The following is a 27,528-nucleotide window of genomic DNA, read 5'->3' as shown; positions in this document are numbered from 1 at the left end:
AACACTTCGAAGGGTAAGTTGGGATCTTGGAGGATAGGTAGGGACCCAGGAGTTGGGCACAGGGGGCTGCGGGGCGCCGGGTCCAGGGGTGTCTTTTGAGGTCGGGAAATCTCACCCCCTGCTGGTCGCTGTCGGAGAGATCCTTTGTCCTGAGGCTGCAGGCTTCATCGGGGTCGTCGAGGAGGGTCCTTGGGCACGGGATTCCAAGTCAGAATCACCGGGGGGATATCCTCAGGGTCTTGATTCACTCCAGCACGGGCCAGGCTTGGCGGGTGCAGAGTGTGCATGGTTTGCGGTCCCGGGCTGATGCCAGGGCTGGTTACTTGCTTTGAGCAGTACCACTGCTCGTGGGAGACCCAGGTAGTCCAGTCACAAGGCAGTCAGGTCCTCCGGGGTTTTTGAGGTTGCTGACCACTGGAGTTGTCGGGGTTTAACAGGAGCAGGTTCGAGGGTCGACAGGACGGTAGGGCTGGGGCCAAATCAGTTGGTGTCTTCCTCTTTTTATCAGCTGCACGGCAGATCTTCGTGTTCCTTGATCTTCTTTCTTGTTTCGTAATCTGGATTTGAGGAAGGAAGGTTCAGGGAGCCCCTTAATACTGATTTTAGGGGTGTTACAGGTAGGGCAAGGGCAGGGACCATTAGGTCCCTGTCCTGGGGTGGGTACACCCCCTAACCTCCTCCTCTCTTGTGGGAGGGGGTAGGAGCCTAGCTGGGATTGGGCAGGGCTCCCCATCTTCAAGATGGCCGGAGCCCGGGGTCGTGCTACACCTAGTCTCCCCCACCTGAGGGGTGGGGTTGGCACAGGCTTGCACACCCCCCTTCCTGACGTAGGTTTTTCCTGTCCGTCTTCCCGCCAGAGTGGGGGTCAGAGCTGGTGGGGGCCAGTTGCTGAGTACAGCAAGTGGTCTGGAGAAGCTCACAAAGGCGGAATGCCTTTGAAGCTTCCCCTGCCCATCCTGGGGGAGGAGGCCTGGCACCTTGTCCCAGGATGTGCATTGTTGCAGGCCCAGGAGAGCGGTAGCTCTCCACCAGGGGGCCAGCAACATGTCTGCTGTGTGGCAGCCTCTCAGACAAGACGTGGATTGTCGGTTAGGTTTCAGGGGGCATTTCGAAGATGCCCTCTGTAGTGCATTTTACATTAAATCCCACACTGCCATTAGTGTGGGTTTAATGTGCTGAGAAGTTTGATATCAAACTTGGCAGTGTAGCCATTATGGTGCTGTGGAGTTCGTAATGACAACCTCCCAGCACCATATACTCTTAATGGCATCACTGCACATACAGTGCCCAGGAATAGCCCTGGGTACTGTAGGGGCACAGGGCTCATGTCCCTCTGCCCACACCACTGGCATAGGGCACCCAGCTAGAGGGGTGGCTGATGTATGCCAGGGCAGTGGGTTTGTGGGCATGGCACACAGGGATGTGTGCCATGTCGACTCTTTGTTCAGTTCTGGACCAGGACACTTAGCCTGCAAAGGCAGTGTGTGTGTGTGTGTGTGTGTGTCAGGGTACAGGACCCTAAGGGTCGCACATAAGTGCTGCAGCCCTTAGGGGTCTTCTCTGGTCACAATGCGCTGGGTACCTAGGGTACCATTTACTAGGGGCTGACATGTGGCCAGAGATGCCAAATGGGTTTAGGCTTTAGTACAGTTTTTAGGGAAGGAACACAGGCCCTGGGTACCTGATTGGCAGGGACCCAGGGCACACCAAGGAAAAGTGCGTCAGGTATCAGGCAAAAAGTGTGGGGGGGGAGGGGGTACTGCATCAGAAACTCACTTTCTCACACTGTCAAGTTGTACATTTTCATTTCTTTATAACTTCAGAGCGTGACCCCCGCTCTGCGCGAGGGTCATGCATAACCAGGCACTTTTTTTTAATTTCAAAAGTTTTTATTGGTTGTTTCAGCATAGACATATAAAAAGTAAATCCATTAGCGTAATATGAGTCATAAATATACGAATCAGAATTACTGTACGCTACAAAATGTCATAGTAAATGTCAGTGCAAAAGTACATGGCTGGCGGCTAGCCTAGAGCAATAGGTCCCGTATCACATACTCAATAACAATTTAGTAACATACAATGTATTTCAACAGCATTTTACACATTCATTAAGGACAATTTTCCACGATGGTTAATAGTGCAATGAAGGCAGTCGGGGAGCATATGACGGTGGGTCGTGTACGGTGTGTGGGCCAGTCTAAGGTGGCTTATGTGACGTGAAGTAGTTATCAAGGGTCGACCATAGTTTTCTCGTGGGAGGGCGCCATGGTGTCTGAAGGAGTGTAATATTGTCAGCTCCACGTAAGCTGATTATCCAATTCAGCCACCCAGCGTAATTGGCCTTGCTAGTATCTTTCCAGTTGCTGAGGACAGTCTTAACCGCCGCTGAGAGGAGGAGGTCAATTAATGCCCTATCATCTGCATCAAGGGATGGGTCCTGGGTGAACCCGAAGACTAGGTAAGGGAGCTCTTTTACCGGTGAGACGTGGAATAGCTTTGAGATCAATTCGAATATCTTCCCCCAAAAATTGCGCCACGCAGTCGCATTGTAGGATGATGTGTGACAAGTCGCCCTCCGCGCGTTTGCAATTCCAGCAAAAGACATCTGGGGTGAGGTTGTGTGCAAATAATCGAGCTGGGGTCCAGAAGGCCTTATGTAAGAGCCAATATTTTGTCTGTGATAGTGTAGGGCTGATTTTATGTCTCGTGCAAGATATCCAAGTGTTGGTCCAGTCTGAGTCTGTGATTGGCCTGGATGAAAGGTTATTCCAGAATTGTGTAATTGGGGCAGTAATGCCAGATTGTTGTGGACGGCTGAGTCTATAGGGAAAGGAAACCTGGTGTCCTAGTCTATTTAGTCTGGCAAGGTATGGCGGGAGTGAGGGTGGAGTCGGAGAGAGATTGGTTTTGGACAAAGCCGTTTTTACGTTTAGGAAGTTATAGAATTCTATTGGTGCAAGATCGTATTTGATTTGTAGGTCACTGAAGGGAATAGGGTATGCTCCCGCGTATAGTTGGTGTGGGAACATTATGCCTTTTTTGATCCATGTCTCGTTGTGCATGGGTTTACCCTTGTACATAATGTTACGGTTGTCCCAAAGGGATTCCCATCGTGAGCCCCGGATACTGTTTTCTAGGATTTTATCAAACTTCAGGAGGGCAGATTTTGTGTTGTGAAATATTGATTTAGAGTGGGTCAGCTTGTTCAGGTTAGATGAGAGGGTCGCGCTAGGTGAGATACCGTCTAGAATTTCTTCCTCAATTTCTAGCCATACTGGGGTATAGTCAGGTGAGGGAGCGAGCCAATGAGCTCCTTGTTTGGCTAGGAATGAGGTCTCATACCTTTTAAAGTCTGGCAAGTTGACCCCACCTGCAGATTTGTCTAAGCAAAGTTTTTTTATGCTGATTCTTGCCCTTTTCCCTTTCCATAGGAAGTTAGAGATGGCCATGTTTAATTTGTGATAGAAGTCAGACGTGAGGGTTAGTGGGAGCATAGATATGAGGTAATTAACTAGAGGTGAAATCATCATCTTGATGGTTTCCACTCTACCCCACCAAGTGATGAAACGGGGGGACCACCCCTCTAGTTGTGTCTTGATTTTATTTAAAGTGATTTTTTCATTTCGATGGAGGGTCTCCATGAGGGAGTCACCAAACTCGATACCTAGGTATTTCACAAACTCTGGTTGCCAACATAGCCCTGAGTTTCCCAGTATCTCTTTGGTGGTTAAAATATTGAGTGGTTTGACCTCAGATTTATCCCGGTTGAGTTTGTATCCTGAATGCGAAGAGTAATTATCTATGGTGGTCATTAGTGCAGTAATGGAAGATTCTGGTGATTCCGTTACAATCAGGATATCGTCCGCATAGGCGGCAAGTTTGACGCACGTATCTCCGAATTTCACACCTTTGATGTTTTCATTTTTTTTTATATGTGTAATTAGGGGTTCCATTGCCAAGAGGAAAAGTGAGGGGGAGAGGGGGCAGCCCTGTCTTGTCCCTTGTTCTAAGGGAAAAGGGTCCGACAATGAACCATTTATAGCAATGCGTGCTGAAGGTGAACGGTATAGGGCCATAACCAAATCAGTGAATGGGTCTCCCAGGTTAAAGGCGGACATGCAGCTCTTGAGGAAATACCAGGAGACTCTATCGAACGCCTTCTCTGCATCGAGGGTAATGGCTACGGCCGGGGCAGCGAGCTTTCTGGCTTTTTCAATGACGTGACAGAGGATCCTCGTATTATCGTTAGACATGCGCTGTTTCATGAAGCCTACTTGTGATGTACTAATTAGCTTTGGAAGTTGTAAATTTAGACGTGTGGCGAGGATCTTTGCCTAAATTTTGCAATCTAAGTTGATTAGGGAGATTGGCCTGTAATTTTTGGTTAGCAGAGGGTCTTTACCTTCTTTAGGTATGACTATGATGGTAGCTTCACTCATTGAATTGGTAATACCTTTTGTTACGTTAAAGGATTGGAATAGTTTCAGGAGAGTTGAGCTCAGGGAGTTTCGTGAGTTCTTTATAGAAGCTGGCTGAGAACCCGTCAGGACCCGGTGCTTTCTTACATTTAAGCGTTTTGATGGACGCTGATACTTCCTGTAGGGTAATCGGGGAGTTCAGTGTGTCCTTGTCAGCATCGTTGAGTTTAGGAAGACCCAGAGAGGTTAGGTATCTGTTACACTCTCCCGAGTCAAAGTCTAGGTTATTTTTGTACAAGTCTTGGTAAAATGATTTAAATGTATTAAGAATTAGGTTCTGCTTTGTTTGGATGATATTGTTGCTATCTTTAACTGAGGCAATGTTGAATTGCTTGTTTTTATGTTTTAGATATGACGCTAAAATCTTTCCAGCTTTGTTGCCCTCACATGTTCTTAGAGCCTTAAACTTATTGACCTAGACCCCCGCCCTTCTACTGAGTATCGAGTTGTATTCATATTTGAGTTTGGTGAGGTCGCTTAAAATCCTCGAATTTTGGAGAATTGCCATATGGGCGGTTTCCAGCTTTTTGATGTTACCTTCCAGAGTGGACAAGTCTTTGTTTAATTTTTTGTTAGCTTGAGCTCGAATGCCTATTAGTACTCCTCTCAGAGTGGCTTTGAGTGCCTCCCAAACATTCGCAATGTCTGAGTCGGGGGTGTCGTTAATTTTGAGGTACTCTAGGATGGCTTCCTCGATCTTACGTTTATTTTCCGGCTCTGAAAATATTTCTTCATTGAATCTCCATCTTTTAGGGGGGAGAATGGAACTGGAACCCACTAGTTTGGTCTGTATGCTTGAGTGGTCGGAAATCAGTTTAGGGGCAATACTGGTTTCTTCGATGAGGTGAGTGAAGGGGCTATTAATGAGGATATAATCTATCCTTGAGTAGGAATTGTGAAGTGGCGAGTAGAAGGTGAAATCTCGGCCGTCAGGGTGTTGGAGTCTCCATGAGTCGTGTAAGTTGAATCTGGAGCATAGGCGGTGTAAACTAGTATGTGAACGTGTGGGGTGGTAGGCGCAATTCGAGTGGCGATCAGTGATTGGGTCAAGTGGCAGGTTGAAATCACCCCCCATAATTAGTAGTTCTCCCTGGGGTATACAATCTAGGGTCGGGGCTAGTGAGTCCCAAAACTCTGGATCGTCATTGTTGGGGCCATATACGTTCAAGACATGGATTTGATCTTCGTTTCTCTGAAGGTGTGCCATGACGAAGCGGCCGTTATTATCGTGAGTGTGTGAAACTACGGAGATGTTGGATTTCTTAGCTATAAGTGTAAGAACCCCCCTCTTTTTGCTAACTGCTGGTGAGCAAAGAATGTGAGATATCCAATGTTGGTTTATAAAGTCAGCGTCATCTTTCGACAGTTTAGTCTCCTGTAGGAGTAGGATGTCACCCTTGGATTTGGCCAGGTACTCCAGAACTTTTCTCCTTTTGACCGGGTGGTTGAGACCTTTAACATTGAGGGAAACAATATTAAGGCCCTCCGAGATAGATGTATTACGAGTCATTGGATAATATGGTATTGCTCTTGTTCAGGCGTAATATTGTTGAAGAGTATGTTAGAGGGTGGTAGGTGTGTGTTGAGACTGAATGAGTAAGCTGTGTCATTGGTTCTATACTGTCTCGCGTGTACTGCTGTTACAATGGTGTCGATTGAGCAGACGTATTTCGGGATTGTGGTGAACATGGTACTGTAAACTATTACTGGGGATAGGCTAGTGGCACGATAGGTTAGATCTCTGCGAGTGCTCTGCGAGGGCCCCCGTGAAATAACGGAAAGCAGACCTTTTGCTGACAAATAGTTGAGAAAAAGCATTAACCTCCAATAAAAGAAAAAGCATGCTGAAACAAACCAGATTTTTTTCTTCCCCTTCCCTCCCCTTACCCCCCTCCCCCTCCCCCCTTCCTCCTTCCCCCTCCTTCCCTCCCCCTCCCCCCTCCCCTCTCAAACGAACTTGGGAACTGTGATGGCATTGCCATCCATCTGCAGCACAGGAAGGGATTAGAATGGTGGGTGAAATAGGGAACAGGTAATAATTATTCGGTAGCTATATGTACTAAGCAGTATATAGTAGTGTTTGAGACACTGATAAAACGTGTAATCATGAAACTTAACTAAGCAGTGAAGTTTAAGAACATATTCAATAAGAGTAATGAGGAAAGGGTACATGAACATAACCATTTAGCCCCGCATATCGAGTACGTTCATATGTGTAACACATGCGTAACCAAAAGGTATGCGTAAACAGAAGACAAGATGACATGAGGGGACTTTCTACAGGTATATATGTAGTCTCTGAGAATCAACTGAGACCCTGGTAGGATCATGGTGTTAACGGTGGTGGAGCAAGTTTAGGAACATATTCAATAAGAGTAATGAGGAAAAGGTACCTGAACATGGCCATTTAACCCCGCATATCGAGTATATATCGAGTACATTCATATGTGTAAAACATGCGTAACCAAAAGGTATGCGCAAACAAAAGACAAGATGTCATGAGGGGGCTTTCTACAGGTCTCAATATAGTCTTTGAGAGTCAACTGAGTCCCAGGTAGGATCATGGTGAGAACGGTGGTGGAGCAGGGCATACTCCCCGAATTCGGATTGAAGAGCCCAAAGAGCACAAAGTGAGTTCCATTATGAAACATTTGATGAGGTTGTTAGTGGATGTGCATGTGACCTCGGTATGAACACTGAGCGGTCTTACCTGACGGAGTCAATCAGACCAATTCAAAGTATCGGCAGGAACTAAAACGGAAAGGCAGCAGAATGTTCGGCTGCTCAAGGGTGAAAATTAATTCGACTTACTATCTACTGTAAAAGATACTGAACGATAAGAACACTATGAACTTCAAGCTAGAGGCTTGAGATTGATCTGTTCGGGTCACCCATGACCAGAACTCGAGTTTAAATTTTCTTGCGAGTTGGTCTTCCGTTTGTTTGAGGAGCCGTTGGACAAGTCCATGCTCTGCGGTGGAGAGTCTCTGATGAATTGTGCCAGTGCGTTGGGGTCCGTGAAGAATTTCGGTTTGCCCTGTATGGTAATTCTAAATTTCGTCGGACCAACAAAGGAGTACTGGATGTCTTTCCTTCCCAAGAGATTTTGTGGTTGCGTCTTGCGAACTGAAGTATAGCTTCCGCATGCTGGTACCTCAGTGGTTTGCATATCAGTGGACGCGGGCCTCTGTAGCCGTGAGGGATGTAGCTGGGGACTCTGTGGGCTCTGTCGAGTTCAAACTCGTGGTGGAAGGAAATCCCTGTTATCTTCGGGATCCAAGCTTCTAGAAAGTCCACGCAGGAATTCGCATCTTTCTCTGCATTTTCTGGGATTCCAAAAATGCGCACGTTGCCCCTTCTGTTTCTGTCCTCCAATTCCGTTACTTGGCGTCTGAGTTGGTCCGTTGATCCCTGGAGTTTCTGTATGGAAGTCGATGCAGTATTGGATTTGTCTTCTAAATCACTAATTCTCTGTTCCGCTTCATCTATGCTTTTGTGTACAGAGCTCATGTCAGCTCTAATTGCAGTGAGTTCCAGTTGCATAGTCAGTGTTGGATTTGGTTGACTTTGCTAGGTCGTGTACCTCTGCTAGTTTTTTCAGGATTACCTCTAGGGTACTGTTGACGTCCGCCCTCGATTTAATAGGAGAGTCCGACAATGAGGATTCCGACCTCACCTTTTTGTTGTTTTTCTTCTCATCCCTGTCCGCCATTTTGAAGGAGATTCGTGTGTGGTGGACGCTGATGCGTCGTTCTTCCAGTTTGCGAGAAAGGACAGGGTGGCCTGAGGGATGTCAAAGCGCTGGTCGAGTTAGGTCGTCGGACAGAGACCCCAAGGTAGTGATTTTAGAGCTCAGAGTTCTGGCAGATAATGTCGGTGCTCTCCAGGAAAGGTCTGGATCTCTTGCGCTGACCTCTGGCTTTCAATTGGATTGTGTAGAGACCTGTCGCTACTCAACTGAAATATTTGCTTAATGCTGGTTAATGTTCGTATGTTAAGCTCTGTTTGTGGCTGCATCTCTATTTGTGGCTGCTCCTCCTAGAGATATTGTGGCATTAGAAGTGGAAGGTTAGGCTATGACACCTTGGGTCTGCAGGGCTGTTTGAGCAAACCTCCCATTAGCTTGAAGAACACAAATCACTGTTTCTGCTTATCTTTCCCGTTTTCGCGCCGAAAATGAAGAGGAAAATTTAACAGGGTCTCCATCTTGGGGTCAGGCGCCTGTGGGGGTAGGTTTCCTCTGTTTTCATCTATATCGCCGTTGGAGGTGCGCTCTCTCTCTTAGGGGCTCCCTTCAGGAAGGCGTAGGGTAGAGGCACTGTGCCGTTGGTGCATTCCGCTGAGTATTAACAGTGTTATCAGTGCATTTTTGGTTCTCTACGAGCGAGGTATCTGGCGGGCGGCCATCTTAGGGACAGGCAGGCGGGCACACGGAGTCATCGGTAATCTCAGATCACGCCCGTTAGCCTAATCATTTCGCATTTTTGCGGGCCATGCCTCAATTGGCGCGTCTATTAAGGCTCACCTTCCCTCCGGCTCACAGATCATCCGCTTCCCGCCAGGTGACGTGTAGGATGTCAGCGCTCCGCTCCGCGGCTCACTTTCAGCAACGTGACAGCGTGTCGGCAAATAGGTGCATCCCGTCTCTATTAAGCGCCTAACTTCGCACCGAGTGTGCCTCAGTGGGACCAAAGTCCAGCTCCACTGACCATTCGGCTGTAGAGATGTTTTTCCGTCCCTGAGAGTCGGAAAGATCGCTCCCCTGTACAGCAGAGAACAGGCTAGGCGGCCATCACCAACGCCGTCCAAGCCACGCCCCCCCCCGCCCCCCCATAACCAGGCACTTTTAACAGGGATATGTGCTGGCTGTCGCAGGATTTATATGGCTTACCTGAACTCAGCCCTGGCCTTCGGTAGCGTAAAACACTCTAAGGCACTGCCCTCTGATGACGCATCGCACTGCAGCCTCACTGATGGAAAACAGCCTGGGCGCTTTAAGCAAAAGCCATAGTTTCAAGGCTGTTTGTCAATCAACGAGGCTGTGTACTGCTGCCGCCCACCTACTTCCTAACTCGTCACAGGGTAGGGTTGGAACAAGCCTCCATGACCCCACCCTACTCTAGGAGGAGCTGAGATGTTTTTGTTGCACACAAGGTTTACGGTAGAAGTCATCTCTGCGTGACAAAAGCAACTTGTTTCAATTGGGTGGAGCAGCAGTGTGAAGGTGAAACAGAGGATACAGAATAAGCCACGCACAGTCGGAAAATTAACCTAACGGCTCCTCAGTGCCAAGGCAAGGCAGCAGGTGTGATCGGATTGAATGACGGCTGGCAGAAAATATCCCAGGCGGCAAGTGGAGTCATTCATATTTACGGAGGGTAGAGGGCATATAAGCACGATAAATGAAAAGAATGCACTTGCAGGGGAAAAAAAAGAAGATAACCCCAGTGTTTATTACGTTTGAATTTATGAACTAATGTAAGCTCTTTCGTACCCTTTCTGGCCAGTTCACAGACTGTACACAGTCACACTCGTCCAAATTGTTAATGCATTTACATCTAATATTCAGGGATAGAGCAGCAGCTCATTAATATTACTGCAAATAATTACTGTGAAAATTAAATGGAATCTGTCACTTCCTCACATTTCTCCTATGTGAGGTCCTGTTTTGATCTCAAAGAAACGTGCATTATGCATGTTCCATAAAACATAAACACAACACTTCTCTGCAGCAACCTCCCACTCCATACATCACCCATATTAAAAATATATTAAATAAAAACAATATTTAAAAAATGTAAGAATTATTTAAGGTCATCAGGGTAAGACTAGAGTGTTTGCAGAAGTGAGTTGCTTCTATCAGGAGCCCCTAAAAGCATGGGACCCTGAGCCAGGGCCCACTTTGCCCATGTCTTAAAATGTCTCTGCCTAGAGGGAGCAGGTTTTTAATGGGCAGTATGGTTCAGGTGCTAAGCACCTGAAGAAATAAACTTGAAATGTAACTCCACCAGGCCCTTATTTCTTATCATCCACTTGGGCGTGTTTACCAGGGCACGAGTCGTGGTACCACGCGGGTGGACGGCATCCCCCCACTTATTTTCGAGGGTTTTCCAGGGTGGACGCCGTCCACCCTGCTCAATCAAAACCGCGTCCACCCTTACAAAATAGGAGCGCGCTCAAAGTAAAAAATGCATTTTCGAGTGGCTGGCTGAATTCGGAAGTTTCTCGGACTGCCGCAGGGCACCACGCCCCTGCACCTACCAGGTTCGCCGTTGCCAGGGTACCCAATAGACGCCGAGATCTTCAACCAATGGATGGACGTCGTCCCCCCTGCGCAAAAGCGCTACACTAACTATTAAACACAAACCTATTTTAACAGTACAAATTTGGCTGATCATATTCTGATGACTTTCAAATGGCGTTCTTAGTTCTTTACTGACATCTAGTGGGCTGCAGAAATAGCATATGCAGAACGTGGTTCATGCATGCTTTTCTCCCAAAAATCTAGGTTTTCTATAAAGCTTTCACGTTTGCAGGACCCTGAAAACCATTATTTCACTGAAAGAAACATGTAGAAATAATGAGAGGTACCCCTTTAAATTAAAATCAAGGGAAGTAGGGTTAACCAACCAATAAACAAAGGATATTCCCTTGAAAAATATACAGTGAAACAATTTGAAACTCCAAGCAAGTAGTTCAATACATAAAATCAACAACAATTATGCAAAAAATTTCTTTTGTATTACAATTTATTAAATTACACAATTTATTTAAAATACCAAGTGGACAATAGCACCACTTACACAAATAAAAACAGTTAAAAAAATTAATAAGACAAATGATCAAACTACATGGGATTCAAGATTGACCTGCAAAATTGAAACAAATTACAAGGACAGACAACAGTGAGACATTCAATTGTGCAATACTGAGTGTATATTCAAACTCTATCCGACCCCCATATGTTATGCACAGTCTATTAATGTGTCAACACAGGTGTCCGAGTTGAAGAATTATACTATGAAATGCGTCGACGCGTTTCGGTGGTACATATGATTCTGGGCCACCTTTGTCAAGACACTAAGTTCTGTCTGTCGAGTTTCTGGGGTCAGTTAGATCACCCTTAAAACTATCCGTTGGATATTATCATGTGGGGGTCTATTACGGCGTAGTGATTTGCTTCATTTTTCGTTTACTCTCCTAAATTTGAGCAGTCTGTAGTTTGTTAGGTGTCCTGAAACGGTAGGCGTGCTGTGTCTTCAAACACTATTTCCTTGTCTGATGGCAGGTTTTCTCTTTAAAAGCTTTTTGTGGGACCAGGGGCGCTTTCGTCATGTCCTCCCGGTAGAAACAATCATTTTACTCTTTTACCGTGGAGAACTGCCTGCTTCTCTGGTCCTGGACACTTTCAGGAACTCACTATAAACAGTTTCTGGGTCCAAGTATTGCACCATGTACATTCGATAAACACGGATAACGACATTGATCGATCAGCTATGCCTAGTGAGTTTTACAAGCAAATAATATGTTCTATTATCACCACAAAGTCTTGTAGTACACCCCGGAAAATCATTTTACTACGCTAAAAAGAATGGATTGTATTTTGCCCCTCCTTTTTGGGCATAGGAGATGAAAGCACTTTCCAAAACCTGCATTTAACAAAATCTCCTAAAAACTAAAATCTGATATTCGGTCATCAGTGAAAATGCAAGGGAATATGTGAGCGCTATCACGTATTTGAGCGTCCCCCCACTTCTAGATTTTTTTCCTTTTCGTGACGTCACTTCCGGTCGTGCCGTCACTTCACGTATTTGAGCGTCCCCCCACTTCTAGGTTTTTGCCTTTCGTGACGTCACTTCCTGTCGTGACGTCACTTCCTGTCTGTGAGCGTCCCCCCACTTCTTTATTTAGGACTTGTGCCCTGGTGTTTACATATGTTAAATATCAAGCATGCTCGAGTTAGCTTGTTTCTGAGCAGTTAAATGGCCAAACTTATTTTTGAGCAGATTAGGAAACACGTGTCATCTGATCAATGTAAACTGTGGATTGATTGCAAATTGGAATTAATCACAGCACCGCGTTAGGCTGAGCAGGTACCGTCTGCATTCAATTGCAGTTGAGCGTTCTATGGAAGACAAAGTTTAACCTATTCTGGGTATAAGAGAAAACAATTGAATATGCCACTTGATAACCTGAATTACTTTATCCTAAGAAAGGCACGTCCATCCAGCTTTGATGTAGACGGAGACAATGCCTGTCAATGACTTGCATGCAAAACATTACGCTAACAGAGTGTGAAGAACGTGGTTCAAATACAGGCAAGCAAATTCACTTTCATCAAGATGGATGGATGCTCTGGTGATTTACCAATGGTGAAAGGATAGATAGGTGGATTAGTGGGCGAAGAGTTACAGGTCAGTATGTCAGAAAGGATGAGTGGATGTATACATGAATGGATGAGTGCTCCATATGATGGACAAATGAATCGATGATTTTCTAGTGAATTGATACATGGATGGATGAGAGGGTAGATGAGTGAATGGGAGAGTCTCTAGAAAGATGTATGTATGTATGTTTGAACAGATGTATGTAGTGGATGATGGAAACTTGGACTACTTGCTAGGGGGGATGATTCAGTGAATGGGTTGAATGCCCTTATGTTATCCGGACTTGCTCGCTACGCGAAAAATGAATCCCCAACGTTTACGCCTCACCACTTTAAAAAAGTCACCAGCTGCCCCTGCGGAAGACTCCGGAATCCGCAAGCTAAAGATAGCTTTATTTTAGTTGTCTCCTGCATTAAATTGGCCCCAACTCAATGTTCCTTTTCAATGTCTCCCTCTTTCTAATTGATGCCATGAGTGGATAGTTTCAGATCAGATCAGAGCAGTGCTTTAAATGGGCTGGCACTTTTTTATTTTGAGAGAGTGAGTACCGGCTCTTCTCAAGAGAAATTTAATACTTTAAATTGGATAGTACCGTCACTTCTCAGAAACAAGCAGGTACTCTGGTACAGAGTACCTGCACTTCTATCTTTCCATTTCAAGCACTGGCTCAGAGCCGGTAAATACAAACGGGCCAACCATTAAAATACTGCATTTGCCAATTTTAAATGGCCCAAGAAAACAATTCTGAAAAGAAATCCAGGAAACATTATTTTATAACTGTTGAGGATTTTACTAAATCATCAATAAACCAAGCAGCTGCTGACTTGACATTTAAAATAAAACAATAGTTCGGCTGATATAGGAAGTCCTATTTAAGTCCCAGCAACTAACCCTTCCATCTTCTGAAAGCTGCCGGTCTATATTCAAAAGAAAGGCCCAGAGACTGGCTGGACGACTTGAATCTCGCGCCTCGCCCACTCCCAGTCAATCGTTCCCGCGTCACGTGGTGATCCCCCAGCACGCGCACGCTGCCTGCACGCTCGTCGGCCGCCCTGCCGCACGGCACCATGGGATATGTAGTCCGAGCCCGTGCGTGAACTGGGACTACTCTCTGACTCGTGAACCACAACTCCCGGCGAGCCCTGCGGCGGGGAGGGGCGGCGCACCGCTGGGCTGCGTTGCTAAGGCCTGGGAGCTGCGGTGGTACCGAGGGGCAGGAGGTAAGGGAGAAGGGGCACGAGGAGAGGCGGGGGCTGCCCGGGTCCGTTGGGATTGCAGCGCCGTGCATGGCTGGCACCGAGCGGGGCTGGCACCGGGCCCCACTTCCAGCCCAAACCGCTGCAGAAAGGCATGTCCCTGGGCGGGGGCGGCAGCAGAGCAACACGTAGGACAGTTACACAGACATTCATTGTAATGCCATGGTGACATTTCAAAAATGAATGCACCCTGTGCCTGTCAGTTTATTATTTCTGGGTTTAGTGCAGGGCGATAAACTAAATTGCATTTGCAGATTGCAGTGTGTTTTGCTGCAGACACACTCACTTTGCCCAACTGTATCAACGCTGTTACATTTCATGTATTTTTGCTTCATTCTTCTAACGAGGCTGTGCATGTCTTCGAATGTGTTATTGCTTCAGTTGTGCACGAGATAAACTGTAGAATACAGTGTACACCAGTGGGTGACCTAAAGTGTGTGGTTACATTCCTTCCCGGGCGTTAATATGCAAAGTTGTGGTTTTAGACCTGATATCTGTGCAGCCTGTTTAGCTCAGCTGTTTCAATATTCACTGTTGCATGACAGTTTGTTATTGACTCTGGAAACTATGTAGTCGTTCAGCTGACAAGCACTTGATGAAAGGTGTGAAGTCCATCGTTGTACAAAGACTATTAATGTATGTCAATATTTCATAAACGAATGCAACCCACGTATCGCTTTTGGAAATATGTTTTATTTGAGAACTGCAACATTTTATCAGCAAAGCTAATGTCGATCGATTAAAAGTGGATCCATAATTATTGTAAGCTAGTTTAATTATAACAAATGCTCACTTAAAGATTTATATTACAGTTGCACACTAGTTGTATATCACTATAACGCGAATGGGATTCTTTTTTTTTACTTTTAGAAATATTGTATAAGTGATGGGCGGGCTTTTTTGTGGTATTCTTTTTATCTGTTATGTTAGGATGACAAGTCGTTTCAGTGCAGATCGAACTGTAGGACGCACCCCACCGACTCCCAAATGCAAACATACTTAAATAAATGTATAAAATAATGAACCTACCATTCAAAGGGTGACATTGCCACGTAGAATTGGACATTCATTCGAAGGTAGTTACATAAAAAGTAAAACATGCTAATGTATGGTTAAACAAATGTGAAAACATAGCAGTTATAAAATGTTAACAGAATGCAGCATGCATCTTGCTAAAGATCAGCAAAAGAATTCTAGTCAATATTAACAAAAGTAAACAAAAAATCTCATTAGACAGTCTCAGTATGCAGGGTGTAACTTATTAGGGAGTTGCCTCAAACTTATTCCTGGTCTGTGTAGATTGGGTTAGCTTGCGAGTCCATCTTAAACTGCCTAGAGGCCTGTTTGTGGAGAAGAATTTCCTAATTAATTTACAGTATGTGCCATCAACAAGCAAAGTTGTTTTAAATAAATGAATCCCCGGATAGAGGGATTTCAGGTGACGAACAGCTGGAAATAAGTAGCATATGGATCTGGTCTTGAAAGTAAAAGCTTCCTTTACTTAATGTCTGACGAGTGAATGTACACATCTTTCCATGGACTTTGTTATACCCTGACTCGGCTTTGCAAGACTGATTCAGCGGAATGCGGTAAATAGTTTGACAAAATGGCAGATTATTTTCAACATTGTTGGTCTCTTCTCACAATTTGTAACTAAATTAATCTCAAGCGACTGCATTTCTTACAAGCTTTCGAATGACGAGCTAAAATATGGAAAGATTATCTGGTTCTCAGTTTAAAAAAACGCACATGTAATTTAACCTTCATTGATGTTTGAAAGACTATGGTCTTGTTGTTGCGGTCTCATGGATATATAGACTACTGTTTCCGCATTTCTTCTCTTTGTTCCCCAGATCGAGTGGGTTCTCTGAGCCACATTTTGTAAGTTTCCCTAAGTGATAGTTTAAATTACTCATAATTAATTATGTCCTAGTGAATGCAGTATTTAATTATGTATTTTGTCTTAAAGTAAGATGTAAATAAATCTGTTTCATAATTATTGCATTAAGTGTTTGACCCAGTATGAAATGTATTTTAAGTCAAAAGGTGCTAGTTTGAATGCCCACTTTTCTGATGGGAAGAAACGCAGCGTGTGGTTGCAAGGCACCGCTGATAACGACGTTAAATAACTGAGATCGTCTTTGCTGTAGAAAGATGTGAGAGATACTCGCAAGGTATATATGGAAAAATGCTAGACTGAATTTAGCCCATAATTACAATAAAAATAATCTGGGAAAATGCTCAGCGGTTAATTATATTTTAATTTGTAGAGTAAAGATAAAGCTACGGCTGTGTGAATGATCTCCATTGCTTGTTACTTGTAATCTAGTAACTGGTGAAGGATTTTTATTGTGATAGACAGTAATCCTATGATGCAATGCCGACTGCGAGGGGGGGGGGGTTCCACTGCTCTTGCGTAAAAGAAGTATGATAGGATTTTTGGGGGAGCTACTGTAATGTAGTGGTTTGTAATGCTTTGAGTTTTGCATGTTTGGTCGCATTGTGCTAGCTTGCTTACCAAGTAAATAAAATGGGGGCGTTCAACAGTCGTGGCATATACATTTGAAACCAGCTTCTGAGTTTTGTGGAAACCTCTGGAATTCCTGTATCGTAGCCACAATGAGCCAAGACCAATTAGTCCCCGGAATGAATCTGACCCCCGTTTTCCATGTGCTTCACTGGAGACACGGATTGATTTTTGGAAGCTGATCAAGAAAGAGGAAATTTGTGTTATCCAGTTGTTTATTTTGCTGGGTGATTATTCATGTGTTTTGGTACTTGCTAGATAAATGCTGAGTGACACAGCCTCCCTCACAGAATTTCACAAACATTAGCTTTAAGGTTGTTTGTTCTGGTAGCTTTTCTTGTTCTCTAAATTGATGTTAGTTGTATTTGTTACTAAGAATTGTCTTCTCTGGAGGTGTAAGAACGTACCTGGTCCATACTGCTTGACATTGCGTTTCGAATACAGTTGGAATTCCGAATATATTGAGTGACCCTTGATGAAGGGTCAGACATTGACCCGAAATGCATTGGGTTTATAACCATGTCATGGATTGGATTTAATGTGTCATCATGGATTCATGAATACTCATTTAAATACATTGAATGAACATTACAATTTGCAAGCTTAACTACAACATGGATTGAAGTGCTTGAATGTTTTGACGATACAATTCAAGAACAGATGATAACACAGTGAGTGTTATTTGAACAGTGCTCCTACCGGCAGGAAGGGTGGTCCCTCATGCACACTGATTAGCAATAAATTCCGCCTGCCAAGGACACACGGCTATTGAAGTTGATGATATTACATAGTTGGGTGACATCAATGTACAAATATTGGGAAGTGTTGTGTTATTTTTACAGCCTCTCACCCACGAGTTCCATTTATTGGTGTGTTTCAAGAATTAAACTCAGAGTATCGTCGTACGGTCGGAAATTGCACGGGCTTGGAGGTGTCCCTCCCAAATACCTTATTGGTGTGTGTTCTTTGTCAAACCTTAAGGAGGTGGCCTCTCTGATTGCCAGCCTATCTTGTAGGAGTGAGAGGACTTTGCTTTTGGTTTGTAGTCCAGTGTGTACGTGTTTGTGGCCCTGGAGAAGGGAAGTAAAAAAAAAAAGTGCCATGTAGGGAGTAATCTTATAGCAACATCTCTAACACTCCTACTAGGACCATCACTTACACAAGCAGTTAGGTTGGAAAGTAAATTATTCGTAGCAGGCCACAAATCGTGCAATGTGCTTCCGTACAACTTGGAAAACAAACAAATGCTCTAAATATTGGCAGCCATGATGGGAGCCTCGTGCACTTCTCCATGATGTCATAAGTGTTGCGCTCTGTTTGGGTCAATGCTGCTCTTGTATTCTGAGAATGAGTTCCTCTGCATCCTGCAGGCACTGCAGAGCAAACTATTCCCTTCTCTGGTCCGAGAGCTGCTTGCCTTTCAAAGCTGCAGAAAGCCTAACGAGCTGGTTTCATTCCGGCTTAGAGGCAGATATTGATCGGTAAGTAGCAGTCTTGAAGAGGAAATTACAAAAGCAGTGCATGTGCCCAGGAGGCCTGAGTCAACGCTTGGTGGTAATGCAGAGCGAGTTGTTAAAATAGGCCAAAGTAGAAACAAGGGCATAACTATACAACAAAAACAGAAGACTTGTTGCATGAGCTTTATGTCTAGGGTCCAAATACTGGCGACGTTGACCTGGGAATTGACGACGGATCTGCCTAATTCACTGAGGCCTTGGTAGGTCACACACTGCCTGATTGTGAACAGCCGTTGGCCGCTGTGTCCCTACTACTTTCCTGTGTACATATAACTTGTACATCACCGCGTCACAAAGCATATATACCAGACAGGACTACAAAACCGGATGTAACGCCTGACGCCGGCATCGTATGACCGAAAGCCAAGGCTCCAAGAGGAGGACACATGTCAAGTATGCAGTAAATTAAGACAGAAACTGGCGGTATTCTCCTACTCCTTGTTGAAAACAGTTGCTAATGTGACCATTGTTGGGTAGTTTGTTCTTGTTTCAGTGGATTGTAATTGTGACTTTTAAGGCATTATTTATACGCAGATGTATGCTCTTTTTGACAAAACGTAAACCGGTTTGAAAAAAATCTTGTGGTAATTTTGAGGACTGCGGGGTGAGATTTACTTAAATTTGTTCCAATTGGTAGCATGCTGTCTTTTTTTTGTTCCGGAAATTTCAGCTGTGGTTTTAACTAAAAATATTAATCTTAATAACTGGGCTAGTAGCTTTGGTTACAGGATAACAGCTTCATTTGTAACATTACTTGAAAAAGTTTTAAAGTGCCCGGAAGCGTGCCATTATGTAAATGTTCTTGGGTTGATAATGGCGGAATGGTTGGATCATAAAAGATAAAACATGCAAATTGTGAGTTGAATAATGGACTATCACCTGCTATTTTTCTCTTTGGGGATGTGTAATCTATAATTCTTAATTTTGCTTTCTTAGTTGAAATCAATATTTGTTCTTTAAGTATAAGGGATATTAGTAAATTCTTGTATTGGAATATTCCTTTACTTTACTCTTTGAGTCACCCGAGCTATGCTGTTGTTTTAATTTTCATCCAACTGAAAACCATGTTTTTATGAATTACTCTGAATCGTGTGTCTTGATATGATCAGGATACCAAACTAGTGCTACTTCGTGGTACAAACTACTGGGTGAATTTATGTAAGAGAAAATGGGGATTAATCCAAATAATTATTTCAAAATAAAACATTTGAAGAAGTCATGATACTGCATGAATTCTCAATGCGATCTGTTAATTTTGAAAAATCCAACTTCTGTCAAATGTTGCAACAAGTCCAAGACTGATCTATGTACAATTCCTAAATTCCAAAGTTCTAAACAATTTTGAAAGATTGTTAAAATATTTATATTACATGTACAAACCCATTCATAGATCTTTATAGTGAACATGCAACACAGTGCTCAGAAGGTGCTTGTGGGTGGAAGGTAACAGGGATATGAATTATGAGATTATATACCAGTGGAAAAAGTATATTATATACTGATCAACCAACAATCGGGTAATTTAAACAACTGCCAATCAATGGGTGGTTTTGACACACATATTCAACAGTATTTAGGTTTTGTATGTAGCACCCATGCGCTGTCAGGAAAAGCTATTGAACATTAAAAAAGTTTAAAATGGGCTTAGAGCCTGCCCTGTAGTTACTGTTACTTACCATTGGTTGGCGCCCACGTCGCTCTCATTTCCTTGCTTCTCATTGGTCAGGGTCTCCTGCTGCTCCCACTTTATCTTTGATTCTTCCTGCCATCTGATCGCCCTTGGACCAAGCAACATTTCTTGCCTCTATGGCCAGTGTCCTTCCACTGGCCGCTGCTTGCAAAGGTACTTTTTAATTCGTTTTTAGGGCTCGGACTCCTCCCCACTGTAAGTGGGGGAGGAGTTTCGAGATCCTAATGTTATAAGAAAAAAAAGAAGTATCCTTAGGGCCTTGGTGAGAGGAATTCCACACATTCCTTAGCGTTTTCTGTCATCTGGCCAGTGATTCGTCTTCCTTGTGTTTTCGTTTTAATAGGCTTGAAGTGATAGGGTAAATGTAGTTTTGTTCCGCCATTTTGGGCATATTTCGTGCGTGCTTGCGCAAAGAAGTACATAAATTATAATTAGGAGCTGTCAGGGTGCCTCCGTTAGTGAATCCAGATGGCCGGGCGCGTTCACAATTCTGCAGCGCTCAGCGCGCAGCTTCCTTGTTCTTGTTTTATTATTTGAGAAGAAGGATCGACTTCCCTTGTAGTGGATCGGGAAAGACAGGGAAAGAGATTTATAACAATACATGGGTGCACTGAATTAGAAACGACAGCTCCTGGCCCTCTCCTCCCTTGCGCCCACCGCAAAGATGTCTCAGCTGCGCTGAATTAAAAGTGCATGAGGTTTTGAACATTTTTTTTCTACGCGCTCAGTTTCTTTTGACAACCTTCCCTGACTGCATCAAGGGAATGCTTTGTAGCCGGGGGGTGACAACTGCTACCAGCGCCAGTTCACGGCCGATGCATAGAACTGCAGTAAAATGTCACATCTGACATTTGAATCACTGCCCCAGAGCCTTTGTACAGTCAGAGCTGCCTTGTGGTATTTCTAGCTGTTGCATTCATATAGATTCTGCCCCGCCTCTCTCCTCTTCCGCTAACATTTCTGAGCTGATTCCAGGTAGACTCAAAAACACTTATCACGTCAAACAAATCTACTCCATAAACCACGTCATGCGCACTTTATTTACATTAAATGCACATCCGCAAGGTGTTTAATGATGTATTTGTGACGCTGACGTTTATTCTTCGTCAAATCAGGTTGTGGTTTGCTTAAAGAGACCGTGTTGGTTAAGGATAAGTGACTCGCATTCTGTAGTTTGTTATCAACTGGCAACTACATCTTTTCTGAATGGATTAGCCAAAGTGTTTTTTCTAACAAATACTTCCGACTTAATTTGTTTTGTCACTTTGTATAAAAACCCTGTTTGTAAAATCTTTAGAGAAAAGAAAATCTCCGCAAAAAAAGGGTGGCAGACAGTTTTCAGCCCAACAGATGGCTAACTTCTAGAAGCAACTACGTGATAATAAAAATAAATGGAAGTTAACTAACATTAGCGCATGGAAAGACGGCAACCGACTTGTAAAGCAACCTTTCAGGAGTAAAAGACTTGATTCGCGTTCCTAGTTTCCTTGTAAATAAACAGGAACTACGTTGTGGCCCCATTTTAAGGCAGGCAGGTCGGTGTTCAGCCATTCCCAGGAAATGATGAGGCAGATGGGCCGCGCCCGGCAATGGTTGTTCTCACATTCAGTAACTAAAAATGCTTGTGAGGAGTGTCACTATCAACAATGGTCCCCAGCTGCAACTCATTGTAAAGGGCCACATCCACTAATAAGGTTCATCACGATGCGTATCTATGGCAACAGACAATAGTAAATAGAACTGGGGTGCCCTCTGGTTTACCGATAGAGCTGCAACTGTTCCTTTTCATCTACCAATAATCTGATAAAATCACGTGATTGGGTTCTTTTCAGGTTACTTCTTGTTTACCGTTTTTCCCACCATTGAAAACGCAAAAAATTGCATCATTTAAGGTTTCTAAGAATTGCTTACGTTTTAACGTAGTATATTCCAGTGATGCTGTCTTCCTTATGCTCTTTATACACTGTGAACCTTCGTTCTTAGGCTCTATCAGAAACCGTCAATTTCACATCACCTTAATACAAAGTTACAAAAATGTAAAAAAAAATACATTGTATAATATTTCTAAAAATGGATGCCAAGTCTGTGCATGTAACATGTTATATTTTCATAATGCAGTTTTGAGGTGATATTGATATTTTTAAAAGGCAGTGTTCAATCTTGGGTCAATCAGAAACCCTCAATAGCTTGATAAGCCCATATAACACACAGTTTAGCTGGCTGTTAACACGTACTGTAACTATCATGGCTGTACACAACAGACAATGTTTCATAAAACAGAAAGTCTTCACATATATAATCTATTTCACCCAAATGTGCCACAGTTCCAAAAGAAAGGCCTTAGTGACAACGAAGTGCAGAGTGCAGATTGAGAGTGCAGATTGAGAGTGCAGATTGAGAGTGCAGTTTGAGAGTGCAGTTTGAGAGTGCAGTTTGAGAGTGCAGTTTGAGAGTGCAGTTTGAGAGTGCAGATTGAGAGTGCAGATTGAGAGTGCAGATTGAGAGTGCAGAATCAGAGTGCAGAGTGCAGATTGCAGTTTGAGAGTGCAGTTTGAGAGTGCAGTTTGAGAGTGCAGAGTGCAGTTTGAGAGTGGAGAGTGCAGATTGAGAGTGGAGAGTGCAGATTGAGAGTGCAGATTGAGAGTGCAGTTTGAGAGTGCAGTTTGAGAGTGCAGTTTGAGAGTGTAGTTTGAGAGTGCAGTATGAGAGTTGAGAGTGCAGTTTGAGAGTGCAGTTTGAGAGTGCAGTATGAGACTCGAGAGTGCAGATTGAGAGTGCAGATTGATAGTGCAGATTGAGAGTGCAGAATCAGATTGCAGAGTGCAGATTGCAGTTTGAGAGTGCAGTTTGAGAGTGCAGAGTGCAGATTGAGAGTGGAGAGTGCAGTTTGAGAGTGCAGTTTGAGAGTGCAGTTTGAGAGTGCAGATTGAGAGTGCAGTTTGAGAGTGCAGATTGAGAGTGCAGAGTGGCAGTGAGTGCAGAGTGACAGTGAGTGCAGACTGAGTGCAGAGTGACAGTGAGTGCAGACTGAGTGCAGAGTGACAGTGAGTGCAGAGTGAGTGCAGAGTGAGTGCAGAGTGAGTGCAGAGTGAGTGCAGAGTGAGTGCAGAGTGACAGCGAGTGCAGAGTGACAGCGAGTGCAGAGTGACAGCGAGTGCAGAGTGACAGTAGAGTGACAGCAGAGTGACAGTGAGTGCAGAGTGACAGTGAGTGCAGAGTGACAGCAGAGTGCAGAGTGACAGTGAGTGCAGAGTGACAGTGAGTGCAGAGTGACAGTGAGTGCAGAGTGACAGTGAGTGCAGAGTGACAGTGAGGGCAGAGTGACAGTGAGGGCAGAGTGACAGTGAGGGCAGAGTGACAGTGAGGGCAGAGTGACAGTGAGGGCAGAGTGACAGTGAGGGCAGAGTGACAGTGAGGGCAGAGTGACAGTGAGGGCAGAGTGACTGTAGAGTGACAGTGAGTGCAGAGTGACAGTGAGTGCAGAGTGACAGTGAGTGCAGAGTGACAGTGAGTGCAGAGTGACAGCAGAGTGACAGTGAGTGCAGAGTGACAGTGAGTGCAGAGTGACAGCAGAGTGACAGTGAGTGCAGAGTGACAGTGAGTGCAGAGTGACAGTGAGTGCAGAGTGACAGCAGAGTGACAGTGAGTGCAGAGTGACAGTGAGTGCAGAGTGACAGTGAGTGCAGAGTGACAGTGAGTGCAGAGTGACAGTGAGTGCAGAGTGACAGTGAGTGCAGAGTGACAGTGAGTGCAGAGTGACAGTGAGTGCAGAGTGACGGTGAGTGCAGAGTGACGGTGAGTGCAGAGTGACGGTGAGTGCAGAGTGACGGTGAGTGCAGAGTGACGGTGAGTGCAGAGTGACGGTGAGTGCAGAGTGACGGTGAGTGCAGAGTGACGGTGAGGGCAGAGTGACGGTGAGGGCAGAGTGACGGTGAGGGCAGAGTGACGGTGAGGGCAGAGTGACGGTGAGGGCAGAGTGACGGTGAGGGCAGAGTGACGGTGAGGGCAGAGTGACGGTGAGGGCAGAGTGACGGTGAGGGCAGAGTGACGGTGAGGGCAGAGTGACGGTGAGGGCAGAGTGACGGTGAGGGCAGAGTGACGGTGAGGGCAGAGTGACGGTGAGGGCAGAGTGACGGTGAGGGCAGAGTGACGGTGAGGGCAGAGTGACGGTGAGGGCAGAGTGACGGTGAGGGCAGAGTGACGGTGAGGGCAGAGTGACGGTGAGGGCAGAGTGACGTTGAGTGCAGAGTGACGTTGAGTGCAGAGTGACGTTGAGTGCAGAGTGACGTTGAGTGCAGAGTGACGTTGAGTGCAGAGTGACGTTGAGTGCAGAGTGACGTTGAGTGCAGAGTGACGTTGAGTGCAGAGTGACGTTGAGTGCAGAGTGACGTTGAGTGCAGAGTGACGTTGAGTGCAGAGTGACGTTGAGTGCAGAGTGACGTTGAGTGCAGAGTGACGTTGAGTGCAGAGTGACGTTGAGTGCAGAGTGACGTTGAGTGCAGTGACGTTGAGTGCAGAGTGACGTTGAGTGTAGAGTGACTGTTGAGTGCAGAGTGACTGTTGAGTGCAGAGTGACTGTTGAGTGCAGAGTGACTGTAGAGTGACAGTGAGTGCAGAGTGACGTTGAGTGCAGAGTGACTGCAGAGACAGTGTGTCAGGGTGCACATTGTGTGAGTGTGCAGAATGAGTGTGCAGGGTAAACAGTGTGTGACTATGCAGGGTGACATTGGGAGTGTGCGGGTGAGCAGTGTGTGAATGTGTAGGGGCAGTGTGTGAGTGTGCAGAAAACACCACACACACATACACCACACACACATAACGCACACACAAACCACACACCTCAGTCTCTCAACACCACACACTTGTCACCACTCAACACAACACACTCCCCACCACACTCACTCCCCAGGCTCACCCCCACAGACTCACCACCACACACTCACCAGCACACAGAAAACAACACACACAACAACACACCCCCAGCCGTCAATGAATGCTTTCACCATGCACAAACACCAACAACCATCATCCATCTGTGCACGCTTTTACCAAGCACACACCCACCAGCCGTCAGTGCACCCATTCCACCAGGCACACACACCTCCAGCCGGCAGTGCACTTTTCCACCAAGCAATCGCAGTATGGTACACTTTACTTTTAAACATATTCATATAAAGCACAGCATGCCACCATTGGTAAAATTACAATTCAACCAAGATACTTCCACTACACACCACATGCACACACTCCATAACACATGGCAAAAAGACATTGGCATTTACAATGCCATTAGCTCAAACTCAAATAAATCCGAGCCCGATTGCATTTCTAATGCTTGTTTAACCTTGCACTCCTTAAGAGTGCATGTGTTTGCCGACCCTCTATACCTCTCCCAACCCATCTCCCATCCTTGTTATGAGCAACTCCTAAATTCAGAATCTCTTTGTACATGGCTCATTTTCCAAATGTTAACTAGAAAACGCATGTCTTTATCGCTGTGCTCAATTGAGGTGGTTTAAAGACCAAATGGCATTCTTCACATTGTGTGTTTAATCAGAAAAAAAATGAATAGCTCAATATTCTGAGTATGTTTTTTTCCCAGGGCTGGACTGGCTGTAGCAGGCATTGGGCATTTTCCAGGGAGGCTGGTAGGTTGAGGGGTGCTTTTGCAGCGGTAGGGGCCGGTTTTGTTACTTGGGGGGGGGGGGGGGGGGGCGGTTTTGCAGCAGCGCTGCAATATCAGTCCCAGTAACAAAAGCCCAGGGGGATGATCTGACAAAATTGCCAAGGCAGCTTTGGGTTCCCAGTCTGGCCCTTCTTTTTCCCACCCGGCTCGGATCCAAAGAAACTAATTTCATATGTAGGATCAATGTAAAAGGGAGAGGAAAAAACCCCGCTGCACACTTCAGTCACAAATCGCTTATGTTTGGCCAGTTGACTGCACTTTTAAGCATCAGGATTATACCTCACACTACTTGGAACTGAAACATTGGGATATTTCAGGAGAGCTGCCATTGTGCATGTCCCCAATTCCACAGCCTGTCACCCTTGCTCTCCTGCACTTTAAACATCCTTTTTTTTGGGGGGGGGGGGCAGCTTCGTACAGTGCGATCTCGACCCGAATGTATTGGAGTGCTTTACATGAGCATCATTTACATTATACAAGGACTCAATCCTTGTAGGGAATCTGATGGTTGTTGATGGAAGCTGGAGGTGGGAGGGCCTGGGCATCACAGTACTGCTCCCGAAAGCTTATGATCGATTGTCGGGAGTTTGTAATCATAAACCGTATGCAAAGCACACAGACATCGAAAAGCTTAGGTTTCCGAAAATGAGCCACCGTATGACCAGTTTTTCGCATGACACTGACACCATTCGAGTTAAAATATAACTAAACTGCTCAGCTGAAAAACCCGTCCTTCCGCTTTACATGAAACTAGTTTGGAACCTCCTGCATCTTCAGTTGTACTCCGTGCTCAACTCATTTTATGTATTTAAGTAGTTTGTCACATTGAAAAAGCACACAAAAAATATATTACTTTGTTTGTGTTCAATAGGGGGAACCATGAATGCTTGTCTGTATGCATTTTAAATTTTGGGCGTTAGGTGCACAATAGTGGATCCACTTAGTGGCCACTGAAGACTAAATACACCCTTATGCGACACTTTTTTCCGCAAGTATTTTCTGAATCTGGTGCCTATCTGAAATATGATTATTAATGCACTCCCCAGCCGGACCTCTTAGGAAAGTCACTGTTGCATGGAAAGAAAAACTGTGGTTTTATAGAATCTTATTGTTAGTACTTTGGATTTTTTATTTCAGCCATAAAGTAGAATGTTTATGGTCTTGCAGTGCACACCCAATGCTTCGGTAATCTCAAATGCATTTCAAAAGAGCATACCTAATTTTATGTGTACTTTTTGTTTTTTTAAACCATTTTTGTTTTACAAACATCCATTCCTACCCTACTTCCTCCCCGTTTTTACATACATTGCACAGCTGTGTGGGCTGCTGTGCAACATGGCTTAAAGGGAAAAAAGTGCTATAATGCTGTAAGTGCTGGCCACATCATAGCATGTTTTTTTGAACTTTACAACAGCACGTGTTTCTATGCAACATATATAAAAAATCAAAAATTGACAAAGGCATTTGGTTTTGCATGGGCAAACCCTGTTGGCTTTGCCAATGCTTTTTGTGTCTAGGTTTCGTGTATGGTGGATAAATCCTTGTTATTCATCCGAATGAGACAAAACTGAGCATCTTCTTGTAGCCAAGGAGAGAGTGACCAGATTTGGAGCGTGTTGTGAATCAATATGTGGCCAAAAAGTTCTAGCAATGGCTGTTATAGAATCAGTTTGCATTATGTCAGGGTGACCCATGTCCTCCTTAAACAGCTGACACATTAAGTTTGTCACCTACAGAGCAATACTGATGAGCATCTGATAGTAATTAAGGTATAATGAGGAGACCGTACCCTTAAAAGCTAAAAAGGGTTCAATGTTTCCTCTCAGAAGAGGTCCTGCAGATGTTGGACTCATTCCCTCAGCCATAAACCTCGTAATGGGCAGAGGACGCGGCACCGTTGCAGACATGCCTTTAAATTTGGACAAGTTGGGTCATATGTGTAGGATGAAAACCTCAGACGTGTCCGTGATCGGCTTTGTTTTTTT

At 44.8% G+C, this 27,528-nt stretch overlaps 1 protein-coding gene across 1 annotated transcript in view; it reads left to right on the top strand.

Annotated features, from left to right (window-relative positions):
- Nucleotides 1-13,963: 13,963 nt before the first annotated feature.
- The window catches only part of SCAMP4 (secretory carrier membrane protein 4), an 88,135-nt gene continuing 74,570 nt past the window's right edge, over nucleotides 13,964-27,528 (top strand). Inside the window, exon 1 of the mRNA XM_078670146.1 lies at nucleotides 13,964-14,087. The gene's annotated coding sequence lies outside the window, so the exon portion shown is untranslated. The remainder of the gene's footprint in view (nucleotides 14,088-27,528) is intronic.

The sequence above is a fragment of the Lissotriton helveticus genome, chromosome 12, assembly GCF_964261635.1.
Source record: "Lissotriton helveticus chromosome 12, aLisHel1.1, whole genome shotgun sequence".
Taxonomy (NCBI): Eukaryota; Metazoa; Chordata; class Amphibia; order Caudata; family Salamandridae; genus Lissotriton; species Lissotriton helveticus.
The sequence above is the reverse complement of the archived record's forward strand: the minus strand, read 5'-3'. Positions and strand labels throughout refer to the sequence as shown.